Source organism: Mustela putorius, unplaced genomic scaffold, assembly GCF_011764305.1.
Source record: "Mustela putorius furo isolate JIRA1106 unplaced genomic scaffold, ASM1176430v1.1 tig00000827_pilon_pilon_pilon, whole genome shotgun sequence".
In the NCBI taxonomy this organism is placed as follows: Eukaryota; Metazoa; Chordata; class Mammalia; order Carnivora; family Mustelidae; genus Mustela; species Mustela putorius.
The window spans coordinates 2,061,455-2,085,565 of record NW_025421489.1 but is presented as its reverse complement, the minus strand read 5'-3'; the positions used below and the strand labels follow the sequence as shown (position 1 = coordinate 2,085,565).

Here is a 24,111-nt window from a genome sequence, read left to right as displayed (position 1 = left end):
TCTCTTCATACTCCTATAAGGCAAAGGTTTTTTGTTGTTGTTGTTGTTGTTTTATGATCTAAGATGTACACTCTAAAATTCTATAATATAAGCCAATAATACTGGCATAGTACAGGGCAAACCTCAAACGAATTTTTGGAAAACCATGATTAAGAGATCTACAAAGTTTTTTTTTTTTTTTTTTTTTTTTTTTTTTAATTTTTTATTTTTATAAACATATATTTTTTTAAGATTTATTTATTTATTTGACAGACAGAGATCACAAGTAGGCAGAGAGGCAGGCAGAGAGAGAGAGGAGGAAGCAGGCCCCCAGCTGAACAGAGAGCCCAACATGGGGCTTGATCCCAGGACCCTGAGATCACGACCTGAGCCGAAGGCAGGGACTTTAACCCACTGAGCATCCCAGGCACCCCTTTACATATGATTTTAAATGTATTTTGAACCTCCACAATGTTATTTGCAAAAAGCCTTATCTGTAATGAAAAACCCATTGATAATAATTTTCTTATGGAGGAGATAAGGAAAAACTTTGTAGTTAAAATTTTCACTTAAGATCAGTTAGTTAGTATTTTCTCAGGTCTCACTTACAAAATTCAAGCATTTAAGTTATATTTTATTTTACAGAACATAAATCCCAAACATGAGATTTACAAGTAATGTGAGATCATGGTTAACCATCTTCTTATATTAATGTTTATCACTGTAAAATACCTCTTAGGGTAAATTTTATTCCTCTTGGTTTCCAAATTATACAAGTATTTTAAAATCAAAGACTTGTTTAAGATTCAAATTGGGGGACGCCTGGGTGGCTCAATCCCCACTGTTGCTTTCACTCAGGTCATAATCTCAGGGTCCTGAGATTGAGCCTTGTGTTGGGCTCTGTGTTCAGCAGAGAGTCTGCTTGACTCTCCCACTGGTCCTCCCCCACAAAATAATAGATAAATAAATAAATAAATAAATATTTTTTTAAAGGACTCACATAGGAAGAGAAATTTATTACTCATTTTTTTTAATGGCATTACTTGCTCTAACCAAGTGTCTCTTAGATGTTTTGTAATATAGTATAAACATTTTAATTCTTATCTTTCAACTCTGCAAAAGAGAGAGTAGTAATTTAATGTATACACTCAGTTGTTTATATTTTTTACATTAGGTTTGTGATGTCCTTACATTAGGTTTGTGAAATCCTTTGGTTTTGCATAGTTATTTTTCTTTGTGGAACTTAAAGTGATATGGAGTTGGATTCCATTTTGCTGAAATCATAGATATCTTCCTGTTGATAGTTGGTACTATTCAGTGCTTAGGATGGATATAAGGTACTTAACTGCTGAATTTATTTTATTTTATTTTATTTTTTTAAAGATTTTATTTATTTATTTGGCAGACAGAGATCACAAGTAGGCAGAGAAGCAGGCAGAGAGAGAGAGAGAGAGAGGAGGAAGCAGGCTCCTTGCTGAGCAGAGAGCCTGATGTGGGGCTCGATCCCGGAACCTTGGGATCATGACCTGAGCCGAAGGCAGAGGCTTTAACCAACTGAGCCACCCAGGCGCCCCTTAACTGCTGAATTTAAATTAAGGTAAAGGAACCTTTGGGAACTCATTATTTTTTGAAGAGCTAAAAGGGACATAGGAGTTCATTTGGTTTCTTTCATCTTCTCAATTTGCAATGAAGGAAATGAGACCCAGAGGGCTAAAGGAACTTGCTAGAGTGGCACAGCTCTTTTGTGGTAGGTTAGAATTAATGGAAACCCATATAAACTTAGCACCTACTATATGTCACATGCTTTATATATACCACTGCATCTAATTCTTTGTACTCTCAGGTAGTGACAGCTTCAGAAAAGTTCATCAACCTGTCCAACGTAACACAGCTAGTAAGTTAGGGATCCCAAATCAAATTTAGATATATCCTGCTGTGAAGCTTATATTGTCTTTCTACTATCCTATGATGCAATCTCTTGATTGCCATCTTTGTTTTCACCTTGTTATTAAAAAATATAACATGTTAATGACTTGAAATAATATATTTGGCCCAAATAAGTCATATATGTTTATTATTTTTAGACTAATCATACAATTCAAGTATGTTGTGTAATAGGAAGAATATTAGACTTGACAGAACTTTGCCTCAAGTCTCAGTTTTGTCTCTCATTAGCTGCATTACCTGTCTGGAAATCAGCTTCTCCATAATTAATGGGAATGCCCCTGATGCTATCCAAATACCTTAATAATAATCCTTTGTTCTACACAGTCTTAATGGGTCTATCCAAATTGTCAACAAGTAGGGTTTGGAAACAGAGCGGATACACATAAGTGCAGTACATTGTGGAAATGAGACCACTGGGGAAGTAACATGCAGAGGAAGAGGAATCCATGTGGATGTTAGACTTGGTGTTGGTTAAAAAAAAAAAAAAGGTGATAGGGCAATGAAGGAAAGATCACAATAGTGTGGAAGTCCCTTTTTAGAAACTAATGCAACAAACATCGATGTCACTGATTTGCTGAGGGGTTATTTTACTCCCTCTCCTTCACATACAACTCCCCAGCAATTCTAGAACAGATCTCTGCTTTCAACAGAAGAGGGCACTTCACAGTATAAGGAAAATAACCATCTTGCTCCAAGCTAAACATATCCTATCTCTCCCTTGCAAGTAAGATAGTGGTTCAGAGGTTACCCACAGAAGCAGCACAGAGAGGCTTACCTGGGTTATAGATCAAAGAGTTTTTAGATGAACTTCTGCGCTTGAGGTTTTTGAGTCTCAGTTACTTCATTGGTAAGCTGTGACTTGTAAAGTACATCTCCTTTGGGATTCTGTAATGACCAAATGAAGAATTGGGATCACACAGAAATTTCAACAAGTATTTTGGCTTCCCAAATACTTACCTCAGACATAAACTTTATCAGCTTAGCTGAATTAAAGTCATGTGACTAACAGTCATTTATAATTTATATGATGGTTTTGTTTCATCCCTAATTATTGTGAAGATTTATAATGACAGTGGATCAGGGTAGAAACATGGGTCTTGGAAAGATATGTTGGCACCCGCTGGATTTTTTCTTTGACTCATGAGCAGTGGCTGCCTTTCTAATCCTCACTTTATCTATAAATTGAGGGAGTTGGTCTTAGGTGACCTGTAGGGCTCCTTATAATCCTAAAAGTCTATAATTATGTACCTAACTGAACATATTACTTTAACTTTTGAACTTTTATTTGATTATAATACTGAAAATAGTTAATATATTTTTATTTAAATGAAGATCATGTTCATATATGTTCAATGTATGTTTTTATCATAGTCATTTATTAATAGAATATTTAGAGAAAGCCCTTTTGATGTATACTAGGTTGAGTATATATGCTAGTGGAAATGAGACATTTATTTATTTATTTATCTCTCTCTCTCTCTCTTTTTTTTTTTTTGGAGGGCAGGGAATGCCATTTCAAAATAAGAATAAACATGATCTGATACTGCAGATCTTGAAAGATCCCGATTTTATTTAAAAGCAACACAAAGCTATTTTGCAGGTCTCTAATAGGGGGCGTCAGTATACTTGTGTAACTTCCCTCAAGATAACCAATGTTCAGGCATTTTGAAGCTCCTTGCCTACTCTTAACAAAAACCCACTTTCAATTCACTTGTGTAGTTGGCTAATTTTAACATTTCAAAAAGGGCTATTTATTGTGGTGCAGCAGTAGCACCGCATTACTTGCCATTTTGTAGAATGTCCATTTGGAAGCAGAACTGGGATTTCTGAGACTGCTAAATAAATAACGAGAGTATATGGCTGCCCTCTGGAGAGGGAACTGATGCCCTCATTAGACTGATTCCATAGCCTCAACTGCTAGATAAGTCAGATTTTACTTTCAGTTTCAGAAAGGCAGCAGTTAGTTGTCCACTGTTCAGGGTTTTATGGCTACCCTTTTCCAACAAACATTGTGCTTTATGATTATATTGTAACATATTGCAACGCCAAGGAGTAGGTTGTTGACCTTCGTTTGCACTTGGTTGGTACTGAAGCATTAGGGCCCTGTTTGTTTTCTCTCTTCAGTTCTGGATTGGTATTTACAGGGTTATTTTAGCAGAATTACTGAGACAGCACCCTGGGATTTTGGTACCTTTGGCAGCTTGATGGCCACTATGCACAAGCAGGCAGCACACTGGTACTGAGGCTATGCCTGGAGGGTTTGCAGCCAACAGTGTTATTAAGCTCTTGTCCACAGCTTTGGCATATGCACTAGGGTGTGCGTGTGGGCGGGGGAATTTGTTCTCCTGCTCTTTTAGCCTTATTTGCTTTTCAGCTTTTAGTTAAAAAACCATTCCTCTGTATAATTTTCTACTTTTTCTGGGCATTTACTCATCCAACAAGTCTTTTTCCTTCAGGGAAAAAAAACAATACAAATATTTAGGTGGATAGTTTGTTCCGTGAAATACTTCTGTTAGAAGTCTTTCTCAGGTTCCTCCCCACCGTTTTCTACAATGCCAAGCTTAGTATAGGAGCCATGACGAACTTTCTTTTTTGTATCAAAAGATATTATAGTGTCCCAAAGCAATTAAAGGATATATCTAGTTTTATCACCTTCATTATAGGTAGAATTTACAGAAAACACAGAATTAGCTTCAATGGTCTGCCCCCAAGATCATTTTCCAAGCAAAAATTATCCACCTGTCAAAGAAGGCAATCTCTCTCTCTCTCTTTTTACATGGTTAATTATTCTTTCTAATTAATTGAAATCCAGGTTATTTTCCTTCATTATAATACCTGTTATAACTTCCCCGAGTTAAAAACTGTAACTACAGTAAGACAACATAAAATTTTAAAAAACTTCTGTCTAATTAGCAAAGTATGCAGTGCACCTATAATTTAAAAGGAAACTTAGAATTACATAAGATTTTGGTTCATTTTTTTAACTTCGTTTTCTCACCATTTATGTGTTTTGTCCCATGGGTATGCCTCTTTACATTATTATGGAAGAACTTTCATAGAAAAAGGCAAGAGATTTATGTGATCTGAAGAGAAACCAGAGTATGGAAGAAGCTTCATAAAATATGACACATGGCTTTTGTCTGAGAAAGAGTAAAAGGTAATATGGTATAGAATAATGTATTTTACCAATTCTAAGCTGCGCTTTTCCCCCATTTTGACATCTCTTAACTTGAGATCTGTCTTATGATTGAGAGCATGTCATTTTCAATTGACATACATTTCCTTTTAAAGGTATACAATTTAATATCATATATTTTCATTAATGGGATCTTATATTTGATTACTTTTATTGCATTAGGAAATGAGATAATAAATTCCAAGATCTTGATCTCTCCAACTATAAAGTTCTATTATTATCTGCAAGTTATCAAGATACAGCAAAATATGCATATCTAGACAAAATCTAGACCATCACTACTACATGCAAATTAGATTGCTATTTGTCTTCATAATAATTTCGTTTACAAAGACAAGCTATCCTAAAACATGGAACATTTCTTTTTTTTTCCTTAAGATTTTATTTCTAAGTAATCTCTACACCTAATGTGGGGCTTGAACTCACAACCCTGAGATTAAGAGTCATATGCTCTACCAGCTGAGCCAGCCAGCACCCCCCCACCCCACATTTCTTTTCAATGTATGTGAAATATACAAAATACTAGGCCAGAAGTTGCAGAAACTTTTATTTTCAGATTAGGTGGGGTAAGGATTATCAAGATCTTTCCCCACCATCTGGTAAAGGATTTCACTCACTCTGCAGGAAAATGCCTAGGACAGTGAGAATAAAAGACCACTTATAGACCCAAAATAGGAAGACATAGCTCTTTCTTTTCTACAGGGCTTAGAAGTTTCAGGGTGGAAATAAACACTTCATGATGTAGTCAGTAACTAGTTTTGTTTAAAGAGACTTAAATGCAACTGTGGAGGCAAGTGTTTGTTCTTTTTTCTAGTTAGCTGCCTGAGTGAAGGGTTTGACTTTCCCTTATTTGATGCCTGAGACCATTGCACAGAGCAGGGTTTCTCAACCTGGACTTTATTGACATTTCAGCCAGATAATCCTTTGTTGTAGGGGCTGTTTTGTTTGTTTTAAGATGTTTAGCAGCACCTTTGGACTCCTACTAGATACCTGTAGCAACCTCCTTGCCCACTGTGATAATCAAAAATGTCTACAAACATAGCCAAATATCACCTTGAGGGCAAAAATACCTTTGATTGAAAGCTGCTGGTGTAGAGAGAGTCATATAAACATGTTATTCGGGGCTATTTACTTCAAGGGTTCTGTATGTATATGTATATATATATATATATGTACATGTGCGTATGAGTCTGTCAGATCACATTTCTGTTTATTCATTTGCTTGTTTGGAATGTCAGATTGTTTCATATATAGAACCTGATACAAATGAGAACTGGAAAATTTGATGGATCAATGTAATATGAATTTACACTTATATGTCATCAGGGCTCAGAAAAAAAAAACTTGGCAGACTATTCGCAGAATTTGTTATTAACATGGTTTCACTATTTCTATGGTTACGTGTCTTATATTTGAAGTTTCTCAATAAGAGATGCATTTTGAAAAGAAAATATGTGTGTGGGAATGGTGGGGCATTCTTTGAAGAAGAAAGTTTTAGTCAATGTCCTGGGAAAGCTCCTTTTTACAGAATTAGAATTTTAGAAGTCAACAGGATTTTAGAGATCATACAATCCAATTTATTGTAACTTTTACAGGTGAGGAAATTGAGACCCAGGGAAGTGACTGTCACTTGCACAAATCATAGGCACAAATAAAAACACCTCAAGTCATCAAGTAAAGGTTAATTTACATTCATTATTCACTGATCTCAAACATAGCTGATTATTAGGATCACCTGGAAAGCCTGATAATATGTTCCTAGGCACTGCCCCCTCGCCCCCCGATCATGTGAATGAGATAATCTGAGGATAGGTTCAAAAGTCTATATTAAATACAAAGTCTTTATAATTCAGAAGTAATTGGTCTTTAAGCACAAACTTGGGAAGAAGCAAGTAGTGTTTAATAAGGTTGTAACATATGTAATCCATTCCCAAGATTTTAAGAATAAAAATTAAAAATTGTAGATGTTTAACACCTTCAGCTTTCAAGACCCCCAGAATTTCGCAATCCAGTATTGTGAATGATCCTATTGGTAGCGATAGAATGGATAGCAGGTTTTTTATGAAGGCTGAGAGATCACAGGTACTGAGCCTTGGAATGGTAGGCCACTGACTATTATGCTCTATTTTGCTCTCTTTATTTCAGGTTCTTTGTTTTCACACCTTTAAGATAGGGGCTATCATGAAAGCAGCTCTTTCTTGTTACTATTATTTGTTTGTCCCTTTATGTAAAAGTCGTATTTTGCCCAACTAGTTCTACATGGTCTTCAAATGCAAGGATCACATTTTATGACTTCCCACATTCAGTGGCTCTTGAAATTTCCTTGCATATTTCAGGGACGCAGTATGGCTAGGAGGAAGGATTTGGGGATTACAAACCTACATCTGAATCCACAAACTTCCACTTTTGCTTACTGTGTGACACTGGGCAAGTCACTTAATTCTTTCCGTGTCTGCATCTTGAAAGGGTGTAGAGTATCTCTCATTGTTGTAGAGAGTAAACAATCACATATCTAAAGAGTTTAGGATAATGTATGGAATGTACTATTTTTTTTAGGAAACATTATAGAGCATATAACATGTGCCCGGCTAGGACTATAGATGCTGGGGATATAATAGTGAAAATGACAGATAAAGATTCCTGTCCTCATGGGTATTTCTTGTGGGGATAGGGGTAGATAGATGATTAGCAAACAAAACAAATATAATAAATAATTCTTGATAGAAACAAGTGCTATAAGGATAGGAGTAGATAATGAGATAAAATAGCTGAGAGGTAAGGTGAGTTTCATTAAGTGGGGTGTTCAGAAAAGACCTTTGAGTTAAGAAATGAAGGATAAGAAAGAACAGCTGTGGAACAAGTTGGGGAAATCATATTCCAAATATGAAACAATAGTAACAAAGGCTTGAGGCAGGGATGACCTTCAAGAATAGAAATAGAATATAATAGAAAAGCTTCAAGAGTCGAAAGAGTTACTGGAATGTACTAAGAGGTGGGTAATGAGATAGAAGATGAGTAAGATATGCAGATGTTCAATAAGTTGTTAAAATATTGCGGCAATATAGAAACATACTAAGTATTTTAAAAATTTCTACTCCACGGGCACCTGGGTGGCTCAGTTGGTTAAGCATCTGCTCAGGTCATGATCTCAGGATCCTGGGATCCCGCCCTCCCTCGGGCTCCCTGCTCAGTGGGGAGTCTGCTTCTCCCTCACCCTCTGCCCCTACCCCCTGCTCATACTCTCTGTCCCTCTCTCAAATAAATAAATAAAATAAAATAAAAATTCTACCCCATAGTGATCTGTACATTGTGGATTCATTTTCACTGTTTTCCCTTGGGTGGTTTTATCGTAGTATTCTTATTTTATTTTGGTGCCTTTTTCTGTTTCTTCCTTTCAGTCTTGGCCTTCTTGCCACAGCCTTCTTTAGCTCTAAAAACTTGAGTTTTCCAGTCTCTCTGATGAGATTTCAGTCAGAGAATAAGCTATTTCTAGTTGCCCCATTCTCAAATGTGAATGAATAAATTGGAATATGAGAGGCAAGGGAGGTAGAAATCAAAAATCCAAAATTTCTTGCAAAAATAAATTGGGTGCTTTTCTTGCTCCCTGGCTCAGACCTGTAAGAGAAGCATTTTCTAGACACAGACAGCAGGAGAATAAGGGCAGAGGCACAGCAGGTTAACTCACCGGCAAAGCTTTTTTTTTTTCCCTCACCAGCATGCCTGGAATGACATCCTGCAGGTCGCTGACTTCTCTCAAGCTGGTAGCTGGCAGGTCTTGTCATTTGCCATTTCCTGACATTCTTTGTTGTCCTTTATGCTGAGGTTTCAGATGTAGAGGTCAGGGACTGCCTGAAAAACTGCCAGTGAGAGGCATTAGGTGTGGACTTGAGATTGGAAGGGCAAGGAGAGAGACCATAAACATTTATTGGACTTGAATTTGGAGGTAGACTTTGCATGACAGGAAGTATAGGTAGGAATGTATCTCTAATGAGGAACATTGACATAGGAAAATAGGGATTGTGGGTTTTAGGAAATAAAATAATCATTAGCTTCTAAAATGTGACACATGTGGTATTTAGCTGCTTTATATTTCATTTTTTTCCTTTCCCTATTCTCTTCCTTGTTTCATTAATTATATTTTTAATTTTTCTACTGGTTACCTCGGTTTTTACACCCATACATTTTAAATAGTATCTTCTATGTTTTACTTTTCTTTATCCTCCTACTTCTCTTTCTATTCCTATATTTTTAGATAATTGAAGATGATGGCATTCATAACCTGTCACTGCAGTAAAAAAACAACAAAAAAAAGTCTGTTCTTTGTCTATTCGTTGATTCTAAGAAATGAACCTTGAATAACTGAATCTGTGCATATTCAGAATGTTCTAAATTTCAAGGACCAATTGATTATCTCTTTCTAGACTAACTGCTCTTTCTAGACTAACATGCTACCTTTAGTTTACATGTATCTGCGTGGAGACTTTTCACATATGCTCCCCTGCCTTTGGAATTGCCACCTGCTTTGCCTTTTCATGTTAAAGAAATAAAAAAGAGCCATATATTTTACCCATTTTTAAGACCATCTAACTTTTTAATCAATCATACTATTTGTTAAAAGAAAATTTCATATTTTTGTTGAAGGCATTCTTGTTGGAGTCCCATAATTTGTACAAGTTGCTTTAGGTCTTCAGCAGAATAACCATCATGGAAATCTCACCAAATTATTGGAATTTTGAATCCAACTCTGTGTTGAATACAGGTCCTCTTATTTCTACAGTTCTTATTTTTTCATCCTGTGGAGTATAATTTCAAATACTTTCTAAGCATTTCAGGTACTTTCTAAGTAAAATTTCTAAGTCTTCCCATGTCTGAAAACATGTCTTTGTGCATGATTGATTGTTTGTCAGAATATAGAGTTATAGGTTCAAAGTCATTTTGCCCTCAGAATTTTAAAGACATTGTTTTCAGCATTCATTGATGCTGCCAAAAAATTTTGATATTAACCTGATTTATTACACTTTGTAGGTACTTGTTTCTTTTCTCTTCATAGAAACTTTTAAGATCTTTTCTTTTCCCTTGGGGTTCTGAATATTCATGATGATATGCTTAGATGTGATTCTTTTTATTCATCAACCTTACCACTTAGTTGGCCCTTTTAAAGTTTTCCACTCAGAAATTTCTTTTGTGATTGCTTAAAATGACTTTCTCCTATCCTGGAACTTCTAAGAGTTAGATATTTGACTTTCTGGATTGATCTCCATATTTCTTAACTTTCCTCTCATTTTTTTCATCTTTTGCTCTTTACTTTTCCTTGTAGGAAATTTTCTTATTTTTTTCCTTTTTAGTAAATTAGTTTTCATTTGGAAGTCTCTTTTAATTTCTATGAACTCTTTCTTGTTTAGTTTTTTTTTTTCATAATTGTATGTTTATTTTCTTAAATCTCCTTGAGAAAATTAAAATACTTATTAAATTTTCTTCTGTTGCCTGAATTATTGCTGTTTGTTCCTGGTTTAGTTGTTTTGCTTTTTCATACCAGTTCTTCCTTATGCTACCCGTTCATCTCAAATATGATCCTTAGTCATCCATTTTCTGACTGAAGGGCTAGGTTAATTTACATAGCTAGGGGAAATGAAGCCTTGTGTCTGGTGTGTAGGCCTAGTTCCTTAGTAGACCTCTTCCTTGACGTAAGGCTTCAATCACTTTAGGATGTCTGAAAAGGAAGCTGGCTGTCTCTGGCCCACCCTAAACCTCTGGGAGAACTAATAGCCAATTTTAGAAGTTTTAGCTCTTCCCAGGTATTTCTTTTCCTCTATACAGAATCATTCTTGATTTTCAGTTTGGGAAAAACTACCCTTACTGCACACAAAGAGAGGTCTACCAACTTGCGTAACTGAAGGATGTCCTACAATTCATCACCTTGATGTCTGCCTCATTTTCTACTTCTGTTCTTGATACCAGTTGATGTTGAGCTTAAAATCTTTCCGAAAAGTCTGCTGGAAGAGCAGTTTTTACCTCCCTTCCAGGCTTTTCCTGCTTATGTCCTGGACTCAGCTGTCACCACTCCAGCTTATCATGATCCCAGAGAATCATGTCAAATCTCTGGTCAGTTATTTTGCCTCATGCCCTTTCATATTTATTTACTGTCATTACAGTGGGATGTGGAGGTAGATAAATATAGCTCAACTCATCAACTTGAACAAGAATTCACTCTGAGGTCTTCTGATGGTCTTGTTACCCTTACCAAGGATATGCGCATCATATTCAGCTCTTTTCCTTGTTAGGTGTGTATCCTTAGGCAACCCATTTCATCTCTTTTTGGTCCCCAATTTCCTATTATTTAGGGGAAATGATATTGACAATAGTTATAAACTGGGGAAATAATATCAGCTACACTGGTTCAGTGAGGGTGTTTTAAGGGTGTCTAGCGTAATGTCTGAGACATAATGAGCACCAAATAAATGGTAACTTAAAACATAGGGTTCAAATCATACAAGTAAAACCTATATTTAGTTCACATACTGGGTACCTAACCAAGGCTACTTATTTTAATTTCAATTGGAACATTTTTTTATTTACTTTATGGCCTTACTTAAGCTGACATTTTATTTTATAGACTATTAGAGTCTAGAAAAAAGTCATTTAGAGTGAAAAAAAAACTGGACATATTATTCAGGTGGATAATTTAACTTGAAAAATCTACATAAATAGGAGCCAACAGAAATAAAAAGAGACAAGTTTAGTAATTTAAGAAATGATTAACAAAAAAGGTTTTTTCATTGAGCTACTATAGCCAAACACTAACATAAATGGCATTTTAATTAAATCAACAGGAAACTGAAGGTATAAGATCATTATTTTATATTTTAAGACAGATTACAGCATTCACATTAAACATTTATTTTCCTTGACATATATACTTTGTCATTTTTTTCTCCCTAGACATAAAAATATGAATTTGGACATATTATATAACTTTTCTGAACTGTTTTTCCTCATCTATAAAATGAGAAAGTACTTCCTCTTTTATAGGATTCTTACTTGGAAAAAAAAATGAATCAATACAGGTGATCTCTTTGTACTGGGTTCCCTGACAAGGACTTATCCTACCCCATTCAGAAAGGATAGAGGTGATACAAGGAACACTGTGGATATGTTTGATAAAATAAACTGTCCTCTTGTTATTCAAAATTGAAATAAAATGAAGCTCAAAACTATCCCAGTGGAGGAAAACCACAAAATGAGACATTAGTCAGCTACCTCTATAAAAGTAGCAGACTCAAAATATATTTTTCAGAGGGACAGTCATCTATTATCAAATTCTAAATCCTAGAAATTTTAAGAGATGTGCTTCACTTAATTTTGAAAGTAGTATCACCTTGAGGAGCCCCCAAAATACAAAGATTGTATATAGATGTTCCTCCTGATTGACCTTACTTCCCTGATGACTGACCTTACTTCATTTTATATTTATAGGTTCTTCTTCTTCTTTAAAAATCAAACTTGATTTATTTATTTTTTTTCCACACACAATGTACAGATCTTCCCAAGGAAGGTGTGGCCTGATTGCCAAAAAACCTTCCAAGAACAAGAAGCCAGACAGATGGAAGACGTTTGTCACTATGTAAAGTTTGGCAAGCTTTCTCTGGACATGTCTGCTGCAAAGCAGTGTGGGGGAGGAGAACATTTACTTGCTTTAAGACAGGCTGTTGTCAAATTCTAGATGTTCTAGAGGGCATCAGACTATGTTGTTCGTTCTTTTGCATTTCTTGTAGTTATATGCTTGAGCTAAATGATACAGAGGCTGGGTGATTTCGCGATGATGTTTTCTGTGCATGAGATGCCCCAAGTGAGGAAATGATACAAAGATTACTTAAGTCACTGAAACATGAATCTAGATTCTTTTATAGTTAGATGGGAACAGAAAGGAAATAACACTTCTTCCCCTTTTAAAAGTCTTTTCACTTTTCCTTGATTCTATCCCATTTACAACTAAACGGTGAAGCGTGCTCTTGTGCTCATATGCTGTGTGCAAATAATTTTAATTAAATACTTGCTATAAAGCTGATTATTCTTACTTTTAATTCCCACAACTCTCTTTTAAAAAATCTCTTCATGTTGTTACATACACAACCAGTACATTTCTCTACCACTGCATAGTGTGTAGAAACTGTCCAGTTCCAGGGATGGGCACCCAGAATGCTTTCAATTCTTGCTATTACAACAACACTGTGATAAATTTAGATGCCCCTTTATAGACTTGAATGAGAATTTATTTGAAAGGTAAACCCAAGAGCAAGATTTCTGGGTCACAGAGAGGGGTAAATTTGTTTTATAAAATATTACAGGATTGTTTTCTCGATAGGCTGCACCAGTCTACATACTTACCAGCAGGGAGCAAAGGATCCTAGAGCTTTACAGTACTGCCAACTCTTGGTATTATATGGCTTTCTAATTTTTTGCCAGTTTAATGAATGCAAAATGGTATCTCACTATTGTTTTAAGTTGCTTAAGCATCTCTTCATGTGCTTGTAAGCATGTTGGTTTACTTCTCTGTAAAATGCTTGTTTATATCCTTCGTCTTTTTCCTAATAGGGTTTCTGTATTTATTGAATTGCAAGAAATCCTGGTGTATTCTAGATACTACTTCCATGTCAATTTTAGACATTGTAATATCACCCAATCTGTTAACTTTAACTTTGTTCATAATCTTTTTCCCTTGAACAGAATTTTCAAAAATTTCTGTTATTAAAAATTTGCCTTACAAAAAATAATTTGCCTTACAGTTTATGCTTTAGGGCTTAAGAAATCTTTCAATACCTTATCAAAAAATATTCTTGTATGTTATCAACTACTAACTTTAAAGTTTTACCTTTCACAGTCAGGTTTTTAACATCTAGAGGTACCCTTGTATGTGGTATTAGGTAGGGACTAAAGTATTATTTTTGTTCACTTAGTGAGCCAGATTCCCAACACTATCATCTTTATCATATGTGTATGGTACCCAATATGCTATATGCATATATGTTTCTGAATTCTTTATTTTGTTCCACTGCATCCCATGTCTGTTTTTCTGTCAATATTGTTTCATTGCCATGGTTGGGCAGTACATCCTACTAATAGCCTGGGCAAAGCCTACCTCTTTTCTTTTCACAGCTTATTTTTATTATTCTACTTATAGCAAGCTATCAAGTTTCTCACAAATCCATATGGAATTTTAGTTGGTTCTTCATTAAATTTGTAGCTGCATTTAATGATAATTCACACTTTTAATTTAGTAAATTATTCCTTCTTAGAGCATGGGATATTTCCCCATCTTATTCAGCTCCTCTATTTTGTCCTTCATTACAGTTTCAAAATTTCTCTGTAGAGGTTTTGCGTATTTGTGATTAACTTACCTACTATAGAATTTACGGATTCTTTTGGTATTTTAAGTGGCATCTTTTTAGTTATAATTTTTTGTTGGAGATTGTCAATATAGATAAATGCTATTGATTTTTGTACATTGATCTTCTGTCCATCACCCTTGCTGAACTTTCTTATTATTCTCATATTTGTCTGTTGATTTTATTGCCAGATAAATGATCGTCTACAAATAATGATGCTTTAATCTCTTCTGAACTTTACATATAAATTTTTTCTTTATAGAATTAGTTGTGACTTTCAGTACTATATTAAACAGTATCAGAGATTGTAAGCACTCTTGACTTAAAGGTAACATCTTAAAAAGTTTCTCCTTTAAATATATCATTGATAGAAGCAATCTTTATCAAGTTAAGAAAGTGCTCTTTATTTCTAGTTCATTGTTAATGGAAATTAGGTGGTAGAATTTTGTAATATGTTCGTTTATCTTGATTAAAACAATCAGATAATTTTTCTCACTTCTTAAAGTTGTGAATTTCACTGTTACATTTTATTTTTTTAGCTTAAAAATTTTTAATTTTAAAAGATTTTATTTATTTAAGAGAAAGAGAGAGAGAGAGAGAGAGTGCTCGTACACGTGAATGTGCACAAGAGTGGGGAAAGGCAGGCAAAAGGAGAAGCAAACTCCCCGCTGAGTAGGGAGCCCGATGTAGGACTTGATCCTGGGACTCCAGGATCATGACCTGAGATGAAGGCAGTTGCCCAACCAACTGAGCCACCCAGGCGTCCCAGCTTTTTAAGTTTTTAATTCCAGTTAACATACAGTGTTCTATTAATTTCAGGTATACAATATAGTGATTCAACAATCTCGTATGTCCCCATCGTTCATCACAATAAGTGTATTGCCTAATCCTCATCATCTGTTTAACCCATTGCCCACACCTTCTCCCCTCTGCTAACCATCAGTTTGTTCTCTACAGTTAAGAGTCTATTTCTTTTTTTTTTTTAAGAGTCTATTTCTTGATTTGTCTCTATTTCACTTTTACCCCCTCTGCTTATTTATTTTGTTTCTTAATTTTCACATATGTGTGAAATCATATGGTCTCTCTCTTTCTGACAGGCTTATTATTATATCTCTTGTTTCACCCCTGTTTCAAATGGCAAGATTTTATTCTTTTTTCTGACTAATATTCCATTGTGTGATTATATATTTATATATAACACCTCTTTTTTCTTTATCCATTCATCAATCAATGGGCACTTGAGCTTCTTCCGTAACTTGTCTATTGTAAATAATGCAGCTATAAACAGAGGGGTTTATGGATTCTTTGGATAAATACCCAGTAGTGTGATTAACTTTTGGAGGAAGCGCCACACTGTTTTTGTACAGTGGCTGCACCAGTTTGCCTTCCCACCAACAGTGAACCTTACAAACACCAGTTGTTTCTTGTGTTGTTATTAGCCATTCTAACAGGTGGGAAGTGACATCTCATTGTAGATTTGATTTTCATTTCCCTGATACTAAGTGATGATGAACATCTTTTCATGTGTCTGTTGGTCATCTGTATGTGTTCTTTGGAGAAATGTTATGTTCATGTCTTCTGCCAATTTTTAATTGGATTATTGAGGGGTTTTTTGGTGTTGAGGTATATAAGTTATTATGTATTTTGGATACTAAACCTCCATCAGGTATGTCATTTGCAAATAACTTCTTCTATTCAGTAGGTTACCTTTCAGTTTTGTTGATTTTTATCCCTTCATTGTGCAAAAGCTTTTTTTTTTTTAATTATATATAGTCCCTGTACTTTATTTTTGCTTTTGTATCCCTTGCCTCTAGAAAAAAGTTGCTATGGCGATGTTAAAGAGGTTATTGCCTGGTTCCTCTTCTAGAATTTTTATAGTTTCAGGTCTCAAATTTAGGTCTTTATTTCATTTTGAATTTATTTTTGTGTGTAGTATAAAAAATGGCCCAGTTTCATTCCTATGTGTGTTGCTACCCAGTTTTCCCAACACTACTTGAAGTGACTGTCCCTGTTCGGCATTCTTTTCTGCTTTGTCAAAGGTTAATTGACCATACGATTGTTCGTTTATTTCTGGGTTTTCTATTCTGTTCTATTGATCTATATGTCTATTTTTGTGCCAGTACCATACTATCACTACAGCTTTATAATATGACTTGAAAGTCTGAATTGAGATGCCTCCAGCTTTGATTGTTTCAAGATTGCTTTGGCTAATCAGGGTCTTTATGGTTCCATATAAATTTTAGAGTTAGTTGTTATAGCTCGTGAAAATGCTGTCATTATTTTGATGGGAATTGCATTATATGTGTAGGTTGGTTTGGGTAGTATAGACATTTTAACAATATTTGTTCTTCTAATCCATAGGCATGGAATGTCTTTCCATTTCTTTGTGTTCTCTTCAATTTCTTTCACCAACGTTTTATAGTTTTTAGAGTTTATAGTTTTCCTTCTCTCTTTGGCTAGGTTTATTCCTAGGTATCATTAGTTTTGGTGCAATTATAAATGGCATTGTTTTCTTAATTTACTCTTTCTGCTATGTCATTATTGGTGTAAAAAAGGGCAACAGATTTCTGTACATTGATTTTGTATCCTGAGACTTTATGGAATTATCAGCTCTAGCAAGTTTTTAGTAGAGTCTTTTAGGTTTTCTGTATATTAGTATCATGTCATCTGCAAATACTCAAAGTTTTACTTCTTCTTTACCAATTGGGATGCCTTTCATTTTTGTTTTCTGATTGCTGAGGCTAGGACTTCCAGTACTATGTTGAATAAAGTGATAAGAGTGGACATCTTTGACTTGTTCCTGACCTTAGGGGAAGAGCTCTGTTTTCTGCATTGAAGATGATAACAGCTATGGGTTTTTCACATATGGCCTTCATTATATTGAGTTTTTTCCCCTCTATCCCTACTTTGTTGAGTGTTTTTTTTATCATGAATGGATATTATACTTTGTCAAATGCTTTTCCCATGTCTATTAAAATAATCATATGGTTCTTATCTTTTCTCATATTGATGTGATATTGATTTCTTTGTGAATATTGAACCACCTGTGCTACCCAGGAGTAATCCCACTTGATCGTGGTGAATGATTTTTTTAAATGCATTGTTGAATTCAGTTTGCTAGTATTTTGTTGAGGATTTTGCTTCTATGTTCATTAGAGATTGGCCTATAGTTCTCTTTTTTATTAATATCATTATCTAGTTTTGGTATCAGGGTAATGCTGGCCTCATAGAATGAAACTGGAAATTTTCCTTCCTTTTCTGTTTTTTTGGAATAGTCTGAGAAGAATAGGTATTAATTCTTTTAAAAATATTTGATAGAATCTACCTGTGAAGCTATCTGGTCCTGGACTTTTCTTTGTTGAAAGCTTTTTGACTACTGACTCAATTTCTTTGTTGGTTATTGGTCTCTTCAAATTTTCTATTTCTTCCTGTTTCAGTTTTGGTAGTTTATATGTTTATAGGAATTATTCCATTTGTTGGCATATAGTTTTTCATAATATTCTCTTGTTTGTATTTCTGTGGTGTTGGTTTTTATTTCTCCTCTCTCTTTGTGATTGTGTCTGAGTCCTTTCTCTTTTTTTCTTGATACGTCTGGCTAGATGAATCAATTTTATTGATTTTTTTTTTCAAAGAACCAGCTCCCAGTTTCATTGATCTGTTCTGTTTTGTTTGTTTTTTTAAGTTTCTATATCATTTTTTTTCCTGCTTTAATCTTTATCATTTCCTTCCTTCTGATGGTTTTATGTTTTGCTTATGCTTCTTTTTCTAGATCCTTTAGATATAAGGGTAGGTTGTTTATTTGAGATTTTTCTTGTTTCTTGAGGTAGGTATTGCTATGAATTTCCCTCTCAGAATTGCTTTTGCTATATCCCAAAGATTTTGGACCATTTTGTTCTTATTTTCATTTTTTTCCATGTTACTTTTTAATTTCTTCTTTTATTTCCTGGTTGACCAATTCATTGTTTAGCAGTATATTATTTAACATCCATGTATTTGTTTTCTTCTCAAATGTTTTCTTATGGTTGGCTTCTAGTTTCAAAACACTGTAGTTAGAAAAAATGCATAGTATGACTTTGATCTTCTTGAATTTGTTGAGGCTTGTTCTGTAGGCTAATATGTGATCTATTCTGGAGAATGTTCCATGTGCATTTGAAAAGGATGTGTATTCTGCTTAGGATGGAATGTTCTGGATATATATCTGTTAAATCCACTTGTTTCATTGTGTCATTCAAAGCCATTGTTTCCTTGTTGATTTTCTGTTAAGATGATCTGTTCATTGATGTAACTGGGTGTTAAAGTTCCCTATTATCATTGTAATATTATCAATTAATTCCTTTATGCTTGTTATTAACTGTTTTATGTATTTGGGTGCACCTACATTGGGTGCATAAATATTTAAAATTGTTATATCTTCTTGTTGGAGTGTCTGCTTTAATATTATATAGTGTCCTCCTTTGTCTCTTATTATAGTCTTTGCTTTAAAGTCCATTTGCTCCAATATAAGTATTGCTACTCCAGCTTTCTTTTGACATCCATTTGCATGACAGATGTTTCTCCATTCACTCACTTTCAACCTGCAGGTAGGTTTAGGTCTAAAATGAGTCTCTTATAGGCAGTATGTAGGTAGGTCTTGTTATTTTAGTCATTCTCTCTATAACTTCTGGAGTGTTTAGTCCATTTATATTACTTATAGATACATATTTATTATAACTTTATTATTTGTTTTGTGGTTATTTCTGAAGATTTTCTCTGATCCTTTCTCTGTTTCATGGTTTGCTGATTTTCATTAATGATATATTTGGATTTTTTTCTCTTTATTCTTTGCATATTTATTAGTGGTTTTTGATATATCGGTACCAATAGGTTTGTATATAACCTCTTCTGCATACAGCAATCTACATTAAGTTGATGTTCATTTAATTTTGAACCCATTCTTTTCCCATCCCCTCCCCACGATGTAGGTATTTATTTCTATATTTTATACCCTTTTATCTCATGAGTTTCTTGACTGATTTTTTATAGACATACTCATCTTTGCTTTTTTTGTGTGTTTCCTACCTTTCTCTTTCACTCCAGTTGTCTACAGAGGCTCTCTTTGCTGTTGTGGGCAATGTTTGATCCTTGGCCTGAATGTGGCATGCTTTAACTAGGTGTGCTCTGATATGTTTGTGAAATGAGACCTGTCACCACCACTGCAGAAACTTAAGTGCCTACATTGGGAAATGCAGTGTTTGCAGGGACTTGGGCTGGTCTTCTGTGGGGGTGGGGGTGGGGGGTGGGGTGATCCACTATAATGGGACTGAGACATGACTGGGAAGGGTAGTTTCACTGGAGCATGGTGTGGTGGGGTTTGGTGTAAGCAGTTTAGGTAGTGGGTGTCAGAACTGTACTAGTTCCCACAGTTGGCGATATGCTTATGCAGAGGAGCAGGGGAGAAAAATGGCACTAGCCACTTCCTTTGTTCTTGAAGGGGTTCTGTCCACGAACACTCTATAGTATGTGCTCTGATATGGGCCAATAACCTCCCCATTATGTGCCCCTGGAGCTCTTCAGATTATTGTTTCCATGATGTGTGCCCATAGGTTGTTTGCCTGCCTTTTCTCCCAGAACAGTTCAGTGCCCTTGGGGCTCTATCATAGCCAAGCCCAATGACTTTTATAACTCCAGGCTTTATGCCTTACTGGTGGCCAGAAATCAAGAAATTTGGGCCCTCTCACCTTCCAAGCCAACTGCTATGGGATTTTAATTTCCCATCACTCCCCTATGTGCTAGTGTGTGTCTCACTCTTCTCTGATACCACTCCATCCTTACTACAGCAGCCATAATCTGCTTCTCTCCCAAAACCTGTATCCACACTTTCTATCTTCTTCAATGTGACTTCTTTTCAACCTTTAGTTGTAGAGTTTGTTCTGCTAGTCTTCAGGTCAATCTCTGGGATATTAGGATGATTTAGAATGGTTAGTTATATTCATGGGATGAGACAAGCTTGTGGTCCTCCTACTCAGCAACTATTTTCCCTCATTGATAGATTTTCTCACATTAAAACCTCCTTTCATTCTTAAGATATACTCTAGTGGATCATGATTTATAATTATTTTAAGATATTTTAACATTTGGGGCACCTGGGTGGCTCAGTGGGTTAGGCCTCTGCCTTCGGCTCAGGTCGTGATCTCAGGGTCCTGGGATCGAGCCCCGCATCCGGCTCTCTGCTCAGTGGGGAGCCTGCTTCCCCCTCTCTCTCTGCCTGCCTCTCTGCCTACTTGTGATCTGTGTCTGTCAAATAAATAAATAAAATCTTAAAAAAAAAAAGATATTTTAACATTTTATTTAGCCAATATTTTCCTTAGGATTCTTGGATCTACGTGTAGTTAAAAGGGGGGTTACAGTTTTTTTTTTTTTTAAGGTATTGTTCTCATGTGGTTTGAAATCAAAATCACATAAACTGCATTGTTTTTGTTATCTTTTTATTTTAAAAATTTGTAAAAATATAAGAACTATTTCTTAAAAGTTTGGTAGAATTTGTAGATAAAACATGTAAGCCTGAAGCTTTTCTGGCAAGTGAATGATTTAAATTTTTTTATACTTATTATCCTGTTCAAGTTTTATATTCCTTCTTGGGCAAGTTTGCCATTTTATATTTTCTTCATTAATTCTAGTTTTTAAAAGTTTATTAGAGAATCATTAATCATAATACTGTTTTTTAGAGCATTCCTTTGTATTTTTTCACTATATTTATTTGCCTATTTTCTTTTATTTGTGTATTTTTTAATACTTGAGTCTCTTATTCATCTTTTCAAAGAACTTTAGTTGTTTTTATAACTGAGAAGTTCTAACTATTTTGAAATAATTTTAGATTTTAAGAAGATTAGCAAAAATAGTAGAGAAAGTTCCCACATACCATTTACTCAACTTCTAGTAACAATAAAATCTTATGTAACCATGGTAAAACTATCAAAACTATGAAAGTAATGTTAGTGCAATACTGTTAAATTACAGATCTTGAGACACCTGGGTGGTTCAGCTGGTCAGGCATCTATCCACCTTCGGCTCAGGTCATGATCCCAGGGTTCTGAGATCAAGTCCCACATCAGACTCCTTGCTCAGCAGGGAAACTGTTTCTCCCTCTCCCTGCCACTCTCCCTGATTATGCACTCCAATGTTATAGCAGCATTATCAACAATAGCCAAATTATGGAAAGAGCCCAAATGTCCACTAATGAGTAGATAAAGAAGATATGGTGTGTACACACATGCACACAGGAGCTAGGAGAAGTATTACAAAGACATGAGCTATGGAAATTTCAGTCTGGTGGGGAAAACAGACCATTAAAGTATAAAGAAGGTAAGTATAGCATATTATGGTAAGAATACGGAAGTCGCTTCTAAATCAGAGTTTATGAAAGTCTTCAGAAAGTCAGGGAGGAGCTATGATTGTTAAAGCACAGTTTAGGGAAAGGGGCTTCAGGTATAAAGAAATGTATAAAAGAATGGTTTTCTGAGATAGCATAAGTTTTTAAGGACACCACATGTAATTGTGAATTGTTTGGAACAAAGAAAGTGTGCAGAAGAGTGGTTGGTGATGTCAGTAGTAGGAGGGGTATGATACAACATTATACCAAAGAGCTTGGATTTTATTCTTTAGGACAGTGGGAAATACTGACTTTAAGCTGGAAATCATTAGGATCGGATGGACATATTTCGAAGATTACATAGACAGCAGAGTGTGATGCTTAAGCTCCAATGCCCTTGGCTTTCACGGAAACCTTCTAAAGTCCTAGAATGAACACTAGGAATGAGTTTTGTGGTCATATGTTTTTCTGTAAAATTTGAAAAAGGAGGATATTTTAACTGCAATGTTCTCTTTCTACTTAACTTGCTTCTAATACATTTTTCCTAGGCTGTGGTATTTTTGGAAACCACCTAAGGGAAAGTTCAGCATTATTTAGCAAGACATATATATATATATATATATATATATAAAAGACTTATCTATTTATTTGAGAGGGAGGGAGACAGATAACAGGAGCGGGAGGGGCAAAGGGAAAGGGAGAGAGATTCTCAAGCAGACTCCTGCTGAGCTGAGACGAGCAGGGGCTGCAACCCAGGACCTTGAGATCGTGACCTGTCTGGAAACCAAGAGTGGAATGCTTAAGGTACTGAACCACCCAGGAACCCCTAGTAATATATATTAAAGTAGTTTGTACTACTGGCATAGAAATAGCTTCTAGTAATGATCTTATTATCCACACTGCAGTTAAAAGGCAAAGATAGAAGGCCAAAGGTCATATTGTAATATGTGTATTCATGATTTTGTGTCTGTTTCTTAGAGAAGGACCCTAAATCATATACACTTCAGGAACAGGATCTTTACCTGGAGCAATCTGAGACAGGGCTCAATCAGTAAATGATTGTAAACATTTTTTTAGCCTTGAGAGATGAAGACCCGAACCAAGGCAGTGAGGGGAAAGGTTACGATACAAGGAGCATCCAGGGGGTACGATCTAGGGAAGGTGGCACTTGTTTTGAGCTGGGGGTTGGTTTCACAACAGGTTATCACCTTGGATAACTGGAAGGACGGAAGCACCATCACGGGCAAAGAACATTAGGGGAACTGAAAATTTGGGTGGAGGATGAATCGCATTTTGGGCTTGTTGCGTTTCAGGTGTCAGACAAGAAGACAAAAATGCACGTCTGCAGCTCAGCTAAGCCTCCAGGTGTTGGGGGATATAACTTGCTAATATTTTCTTCTCTGGAGGCCACTTACCAGGCTTTTTCGGCCCTCGCTTTCCAGTCCTCAGCCCAGGAAACCGCAGCAGCTTACACACCCCCAGAGCTTCCCAGCGGCGCCTGCTCACCGGATGTGCGAGCAGCACTTCCGCCCCCAGAGGCACGCGCTCAGGGGACGCTCTGCGCAGGCGCGGTGAGGCTCCTAGCCGGGCCCAACCTCTGTCGTGGCAGGGGTGTCTCGTGAGTGGTTTCGCCTCTGTGTGGTTTTCAGCAGGATACCTTCCTCCCCACAGAGAGCTGTTCTCTTCCCACTTAATCCCCCCAACCTCCACTTTCCCCTCCGGAAGTCACCCGCACCTCCCTGAGGGCTTTGTAGGTCTCCAGGCACCCGAGGCAGCGATGCTAATGAAGATGAGTCAGCGCTGATTTCCCAGCTGGTAAACTCACGACTCATTACCTTCGGTGGTTTTGCACAAAGACCGGAAAGCTTCGGGAGCTGAGCTTGAGGTCTGATGTGACTTTTGGTTCTCATGTAGGAACCAAGAAGCAAGAGGGAAAATTCTCAGTGATTAAGATATCGATTTCTTAAGCCAGTTCCCCCAGGAAAAGGAGCAGAGTTAATTGCAGCCTCTGGGAACCCCAACGTGGCTCCTGCCCCAGAGCAAGGCGGAACATGTGCACTCTCTTGTGACTGAATTCGTCCAGTGTAGCAGGATAGGGGAGGGAAACTTGACCTCGCTCTTACTAACAGATGTGGAGCAAAGACAAATAGAGAGTTTTATTAGTTTATTACTTACAGAAACATTCTCAGCAAGCCATTCACGGCAGAACACCGAAATGTGGTGGACAGTAACAGTCCAGTGGGGGGATATTGTGTTAT

General features: G+C 36.0%; 1 protein-coding gene and 1 long non-coding RNA gene across 2 annotated transcripts in view; one reads left to right on the top strand and one right to left on the bottom strand.

The window, feature by feature from the left end:
* Positions 1-24,111, top strand: part of GPR158 (G protein-coupled receptor 158) — a 421,977-nt gene that overhangs the window by 4,002 nt on the left and 393,864 nt on the right. The window lies entirely within an intron of this gene.
* LOC106006312 lies at positions 2,707-23,349 on the bottom strand. The gene is made up of 3 exons (XR_001180286.2): positions 23,269-23,349; positions 8,808-8,979; positions 2,707-2,811 (listed from the first exon to the last, which is right to left on the bottom strand). It is a non-coding gene; the product is annotated as an uncharacterized LOC106006312 (long non-coding RNA).